The following is an 8,588-nucleotide window of genomic DNA, read 5'->3' on the forward strand; positions in this document are numbered from 1 at the left end:
CGCAGCTTCCGCAAGTACTTGATGATATCAGATTCTATAGCTATTGTACGGTCGTGTATCTGTACAGGGCCTAACTTAACAAACTTCGACCGATCATCAAGGATAGTAGCCATCTTCGTGTGGTATTGTTCTTTAGTGATTATAACAGTGGCTCTACCTTTGTCCGGTCTCGTGATAATAATGTCTTTCCGTGCTCTGAGATCTCGGAGGGCTTTCAAGTGCTCTCGAGACAAAGAGAAGGATTTACGGTCTGGTTGTTGTGTGGCATGTTCTTCAGCTATCGATCTCAGCTTGGCAGCACAAAGTGACTTTTGAGTATCCGAACAAGGTCTGAATTCAGATAATTTATTGTACAGTAGTTCAAATTCCATTAAAGTCACTTCAGGTTTCAGCGAAGTGGGAGGAACTCCGTGATCACATCACATTCACCTGCTTCCACGCCTTCATTTCACTCACCTTTTGTAGTAGCTCACACCGTCTGAACACTCTCACATCTTTTCTTCTAATTTCTTTCGTCTTCTTTCCCACTTTAGTTTTTTTTTCTTCACACCTCACCTTGTATACTCCCCACTATCCTATAACCTATAAGTAGTTTGTTTTTCCGTACAGCCTCTATTGTGAGACGATTTTTCCCTGATGATAGTCTCAAGAAAATCGATTAGGAACAACCATCTTAGATACATGTATTCTCATTCATCATTTTTGTAATGTCCGCTTCACTTATACTATTAATCGCATTAATAAAGTTATTGTCTCCTCGTCGCCTTTTCATTTTGGTAGAAGAGTTTTTTTTGCGTTTTCTGGGCATAACGCTAAATCGGATGGAATTCTCACTTTGAGACAAGCATGCAGAGTAGTAAGAGATAGTACGCGACACAAAACAATACACTCTTGCATTCTTGGATTGCTTTTTTATTATTATTTTTTACTATGTTCACATTCCCAGCTCGAAAAATAATAAAGAAAAACAATTACTCTGTTCACGTCAAGCGCTCATTATTTGGAGCTGTATTTTATGTATTTGAACCAGGGGACATGCTTTTTTTCAAAACGTTTCCACCTGTAAGTATATGCAGATGCAAACCAGCGGAACGGAGCTCCATATTTCATGATTCCTTCTCCATTGTTGTCTGATGGTGCTGATTTTCGTGTTTGGCAAAACGCATATAAAGCGGTGTCAAAGGCACTGGAAGACTCTTTCGACAAGAGCCATCGAAAGCAGCTTCGTCACAAGCTTGGCATCCTTTATCCGAAAATCATCACAAATGTAGTATCCCTGCCCGACCAATACGGAAGCAGTACGGAACTAATACGGAGCTTGCCTGATGTATATTTTAGTGTATCTCCGTATGTAAGCGTACGGCGTCTGCTGCATAAAAGCGGCTGAGCATTTCTGTTTTGATGAAGAGAAGATTAGATTAGATAGCAACGACGATAACTCGAAGAAGTAGTCAACCTCCAGGTGTGCACCGGAGAGAAAGTCAGTTATTTTGCCGCTTCTTCTTTCACTAATAATTATATCTCAGGTGTGTACCTGAAAGTAGAATAAAAGTAATTCTTGTTGATTTTACCGCGCCTACCACTCGGCTACCCATTACTTGGTCCGACTTATTAAAATGTGCGCTTCGCTTCGAACGTCAACCAAACAAATTCAAATAATCTCAGGACGGAAAAAAACTTTCTAGCTACCTAACACGGTCCTTCAGTTGTCGATTTGTGATGTTGAAGAAGAAATGGCTCCAACTTCAAAGGAGGCAGCGCCTCAGGATCCTGGTCGACTCGAGCATTTTACGTCCAAATTTTGTCGTGAGAGGACTCCTGGTGCTTCTCGCGCAACACAGAGAAGACCTGGTGCTGAAATCAACACCCCAATGCGTTGGGAAATTGTCACGGAGTAACAGAAACTCCTGGGCGATCGTTCTCGAGTGCTTCCCGGCGGAGTGAAATCGCGGCAGTCGCTGTTTCCTTGGCAGAATTTCAGCAAACGCGTCATCCAGAAACTCGTGTAGAAAGCACCAGCATCGGTCCGTCCAGTTTGCTGATCTCTCTCGCAGTGGTTCACGATGTGGCGGGCGACGAAACAAGATCACAGAAGATATCGCCGAGAAGTTGAACGAAATAAATAATCGCCCCTGAGGTCAACTTTCAGGCGACAACCAGGCTGGAAAACTGAAGAGCAGAAAGGGTAAAGTATTCTGCGGATATGGTGCTTGAATGGTGCGGAGTCCTCGGAGCCGCGATCACAATGCGTCACCCCCACATCAAGTTATGCTAAAGCTCCGTCACAAGATTGCCAGTCTCCGATCCGGGGGCAGTGGATTCGTGAAACAGGCAGGGAAGAGCACGCATTGTCTGACTGCATGACAAGTCATATCGACACAGATCAGACTCAGTACGCGCGCGGCACACGTCGATGAGCAGTGATTTTTTTATGCGTGGTGGTGTACTTGTTCGCCTCATTTGAAGGTGTCCGGTGAGCGTCAGGCGAAAACACCTACAGCCACCATTCTGGCAGTCGTACTGCACGAGGAGGATGCGAGGCCGATCGTCTAAATCGTGCCTATGGAGTGAAAAAATCAAGGAAGCGTAGCGAAGCTCGGAAGAGATGAAAAAAATGTCGACGTTTTGCAGGTTGACGCACTTGCAGATGCGCCCTGAGACACCAGCAGCGATGAAAACTAGAAGGTCAGGCCAAGAAACGATACACTAGTTATCTATCTACCGTCTCTTGGTTGATTTTTTTAGTACAGGTGCTCCTTTGTACATATGCTTGAGTTTTGAAGTGAAGCGCACATTTTAATAAGTCGGACCAAGTACATTGGTGGCAGCGGTGTAGTTTTAAATAAAACAACGTGATTCGACCCCAGACCCCATGGCTCAACCCGCTACAGCTCCGTGCGACGAATCAAGATGAGAATCATGTTTCTTGCCTTCCTGGGCTTGACCCTGCTTATTGGCCTGCAGCAGAGTCAGGGTGCTAGCGTGGATCACCCTTCTCTCCGCACGGCACACACTGGAGACTCCGATGGCGATTCCAAGCGACCCGCTACCTACATGTATACTACCGGTGGTGATGGCGAAGCTGATAAGGACGACAACAGGTAGGCTGGTACCCAAGACAAGGAGGGTATTCCCCAAGACCAGCAGCGTTTGATTTTCGCCGGCACGCAGTCGGAAGCAGGAGCCCACTCTTCATTTGGTACTTCGCCTCCGTGGTGGGATGCAGATTTTCGTCAACACTCTTCCTGGCTATACCATCACTCTTTACGTCGCGCAAAGCAATGCTATCGACAATGTGAAGACCACGATTCAAGACGAGGAGGGAGTTCATTTGTCTGACGCTGAGCTAGCCGCTCTGAGTGACCGGCTCAACCAAGATGAAGATAAAACCTGGCTTGCCCTCGGCCGTAGCTTCAGCCGCCGCCGTGGTTACTAACGCTGATTCTAGGTATGGCATTTTCTTTCCTCTCTTCCTTCAGTCTCCCTGTTCTTTTCAGTCTTCCTTTATGCGAGTGTGTGAATCCAGTTTAGTTTGGTAGGCGTCTGATCATGGTGAGCCACGGCTTACCCAGCTAACGTGGGACAATGTGTGTGACAACGCCCCTTATAGGTATAGTGTATTCAATTCGGTTTTTGAACTGCGATGTTCCTGGCGGGTTGTGCAGCAAGAGTGCTGTGGATTTTCAGGTCCTATTTGGAGGACAGTTCTTTCCCCTTTTGACCCCGTGAGATCGTGTGAACCTGGTGTGCTTCTACTTTATGATTTGTTATCAGTTCATTTCTTCTGTCTACTCTAAACGTTATCATTTCCGATATATTATTTGCCATCTTCCGGTTGACGCTGTGTTCGTAACTCTTCACTAAATTTTTGAAAATCACGAGGGCGTGAGTATCTGTAGGAAGGGAGGGTGTAGTATCCCTGCCCGACCAATACGGAAGCAGTACGGAACTAATACGGAGCTTTGCCTGATGTATATTTTAGTGTATCTCCGTATGTAAGCGTACGGCGTCTGCTGCATAAAAGCGGCTGAGCATTTCTGTTTTGATGAAGAGAAGATTAGATTAGATAGCAACGACGATAACTCGAAGAAGTAGTCAACCTCCAGGTGTGCACCGGAGAGAAAGTCAGTTATTTTGCCGCTTCTTCTTTCACTAATAATTATATCTCAGGTGTGTACCTGAAAGTAGAATAAAAGTAATTCTTGTTGATTTCACCGCGCCTACCACTCGGCTACCCATTACACAAACAACGATCTGTATAAGCTCACCAACACCGAGCCAATATCTGGAATTGCGAAGCGAGCTAGATGGCGGTTACTCCGGCACATTCTACGCCAACCAATCGGCACATCAGGGAACCAAGCAATGATGGCATACCTAACTACAGAAGAAACAACTAAACACGGGAAGGGAGCACCTCGGTCCTGCCTGGTAGCCACCCATCAGCGAGGCTGCAAGCTAACTGCAGTTGCACTGAAGACGAATCGACACCTAGAAACGCTCCGGAACTTTGCGGCCGATCGAACGAGATGAGGCAACATTTGCTCGGCCATCACATGAACATATGGACTGTCTTCCGTGTGTGGACGGTGCTTGTGCTCACTACTATACCAGGGTCTACAGGCATCCGAAGCACTGATTGTATCTGTATTATTTTGTACTCAATGTATGCAACACTATTATCTCCACATCACCATGTTTTTATTTTTGTTGATGTTTTTTTCTCTCCATTGCCGTGAGTTCCCCTTGGGAACGGATACGAGAATAAAAATAATAATAATAATAATAATAGTAATAACAATAAGAAAGGTTTGCTCCCCACACCGGAGCTCGCGCTATTCCGCCGACTTTACTTGACACTTGACTCGCCGAAGTCGCAACCACTACTTCGTAATAAGAATAATAATATGTAAAAAGGCGACGTGGAGACAATAATCTTAACGAGAGAGCTTGGAAGCTCAGGGCCCTATGCTACGCTTTTATGCTTTTTTTGCCTAGCTCATCGTACATGTTATAAGAACTGAGGCAAAAGTATTTGCAGAGTTTATTGCGGATTGTTATTTCTCTAATAATCATCTACTTTTGGTTTGCTCCTTCTTTTCTTTTTATCTCCTTATACTGGAAATCAACAAATTTTGGCCGATGAGAAATAGAAACCTCTCTATTAGAGAAGTTAAGATGCACGTTATTTCCGACGTGACGCGCAATTTCACGTCAAATTTGAAATCGATCGGTATTTTTGCTCTCACATGCATCCATTGCTCAATCATGCATCATTTGCCTATATGACAAACTTTGGCCTGCGATTTACTTTGGCCGGTTGGTACCAAGCGGCGAAATCAGCAAAATTAAATCGCCAGCGAAAATTAGTTGATTTTAATACAGTAATCGGATTTTCTGGCCTTTTTGTAGTTATACATGTACATTGACCTGTTGAGCCAATGAGGACGCCGAATGCATGGTTGCCTGTGGAGCACATTACATAACTTAGCAGTCTACCTAAATACGTATCCTGTCCGACGGCAAAAGAGTCTGCAGATTTAGTTTTTCTGCGCGTCGACCGGATGTCTGCGACGCGAAAGTTCAGCTCGCGTTATTTGGCTCGCACGTCGAAAAATCAACGCGAGTGACCTGCTGCTCACGTGGAAATTTGGACATTACATAACTTTACAGTCTCCTATAATACGTATCCTGTCCGACGGCAAAAGCGGGCAAGCTCAGTCGTCGGTATTCTTTATGGCCATCTCCCCCACATTTCACCAGAATGCCGAAAGACCTTTTATCATACATACGTTTTGCCTATTTTCTTGTATTGCTGTGTGGTGTGGTGTGGCGCTGGTAATGGCCTCTTTGCAAAGCTGGAGATTGTGCATCGACGAATTCTCCGGGCAATACTTCGTTTGCCGCCCGAGACCAACATAGCCGTTCTCTATGAAAATTGCTGTACATTTCCTCTAAAACATTACATTGACCGATTCTCCTGCGTATACATTCACAAAATCAAACTTATCCCTGCCCCTCAGCATGTGCAGCATTCCTTAAACTGGTTCAATGAATCCTCAACAAGCCGGAACTCGCTTCGTTTCCCGATTGCAAGAAACAGATCTATGAGCAAATCGCCTGTATTCCTAGCATACCAATTATGGGATTCTCTTCCTCAGCAATTAAAGTCCAGCAACACCCTCAATGCGTTTTTAAGCTTGATAAATATACACGTACGTCGATCTTCATTTACTAATCATTGATTTCAATTCTCTTTGTGTATTACTTCAAGCTCCAAAGTAAATCACATATGCTACCTGTACAATTCATTTGGGTTTAGGATTGATTTACTTTTATTTCATTTTTATTTTCATTTAACTTGCCATATTTTGCGTGTGTATTTTTGCCTTCTTGTTCTTTTATTCCATGGCTGGTAGCCCTAATTCATAATATTGGTTGACACCATGTCATCCATGAATTGAGAATAATAATAATAATAATAATAATAATATTAACTGGTTTGAGGGAAAGAGACAAACGGGAAAAGTCCGAAGAAAAAATTGACTGCCACCACCAGGACTCGAACCAGGGACCCTCGCTTGTAGCCAGCGATGCTCTAACCACTGAGCTATGGTGTAGTCGTCATCCCAGCAGAGGCCGTTCAACATCTTCTTCAGACTTCGTAGCTCACACTTCCTGTGAATCCACACAGGCGGGTGGGACGCAGCCCTCACTGTAACCCACACACTTCACGTACAAACTAGCACGCGGGAAGCCCCAAGTCATAACATATTAACTGGTTTGAGGGAAAGAGACAAACGGGAAAAGTCCGAAGAAAAAATTGACTGCCACCACCAGGACTCGAACCAGGGACCCTCGCTTGTAGCCAGCGATGCTCTAACCACTGAGCTATGGTGTAGTCGTCATCCCAGCAGAGGCCGTTCAACATCTTCTTCAGACTTCGTAGCTCACACTTCCTGTGAATCCACACAGGCGGGTGGGACGCAGCCCTCACTGTAACCCACACACTTCACGTACAAACTAGCACGCGGGAAGCCCCAAGTCATAAAATATTAACTGGTTTGAGGGAAAGAGACAAACGGGAAAAGTCCGAAGAAAAAATTGACTGCCACCACCAGGACTCGAACCAGGGACCCTCGCTTGTAGCCAGCGATGCTCTAACCACTGAGCTATGGTGTAGTCGTCATCCCAGCAGAGGCCGTTCAACATCTTCTTCAGACTTCGTAGCTCACACTTCCTGTGAATCCACACAGGCGGGTGGGACGCAGCCCTCACTGTAACCCACACACTTCACGTACAAACTAGCACGCGGGAAGCCCCAAGTCATAACATATTAACTGGTTTGAGGGAAAGAGACAAACGGGAAAAGTCCGAAGAAAAAATTGACTGCCACCACCAGGACTCGAACCAGGGACCCTCGCTTGTAGCCAGCGATGCTCTAACCACTGAGCTATGGTGTAGTCGTCCTCCCAGCAGAGGCCGTTCAACATCTTCTTCAGACTTCGTAGCTCACACTTCCTGTGAATCCACACAGGCGGGTGGGACGCAGCCCTCACTGTAACCCACACACTTCACGTACAAACTAGCACGCGGGAAGCCCCAAGTAATAATAATAATAATAATAATATTGACTGGTTTTGAGGGAAAGAGACAAACGGGAAAAGTCTGAAGAAAAAATTGACTGTCACCACCAGGACTCGAACCAGGGACCCTCGCTTGTAGCCAGCGATGCTCTTATATCTAATAATAATAAAAGAGGCTGCAGATTTAGTTTTTCTGCGCGCCGACGGGATGTCTGTCCTGACGTTCACTGGGACCGGCGCTGACTCTGCCGATCACGGGCGTTCTGGACTCGACGGGATGTCTGTCCTGACGTTTCCTGGGACCGGCTTAGACTCTGCCGATCACGGGCGTTCTGGACTCAACGGGATGTCTGTCCTGACGTTGCCTGGGACCGGCGGACTCTGCCGATCACGGGGGTTCTGGAGTCGACGGGATCTCTCTTCCGACGTTTCCTGTGACCGGCGCTGAATCGCTCGTTCACGCTTATTTTGGAGACGACGGGATCTCTCTTCCAAAGTACATGGATGTTAATGCGGACGCATCCTATCACCTATTCGGCGTCTATTCTATTTTAATTTCCTCCTCGTCTCCCTATTTCTTTCCAAATCTCCCTCTACATCAGGGAGTCGTATACATAATACGACGAATATTGGTACGGTACGGGACAGATACAGGAGCCCGCAAATATTGTGGACAGCTGTTATGTACAATTCTGTAGAGCCTTTGTAGTCACAGATACGGGACAGATACAGGACAGATACGGGATAGCTCCAGCCGTGACACAAACAAACACACAAACACCTAATTAAAGCGGTGTGGACCCTGGCTAGCGCCAGACGTTACTGAAGTAACCTCTTCTGCATAGCGACGGGAATAATGCAATGAATATAACTATATGCGTCTTAATAATGCAATGAATATAACTAAATGCGCACTCATATCACAACCATGGGGACGAATCATGTATTCCAGAACGTTTTCATGTCACAATTATCAATGGAATTCGCGACTAAAGGGAATGA

This window comes from Sycon ciliatum, chromosome 3 (genome assembly GCF_964019385.1).
Source record: "Sycon ciliatum chromosome 3, ocSycCili1.1, whole genome shotgun sequence".
Lineage (NCBI taxonomy): Eukaryota > Metazoa > Porifera > Calcarea > Leucosolenida > Sycettidae > Sycon > Sycon ciliatum.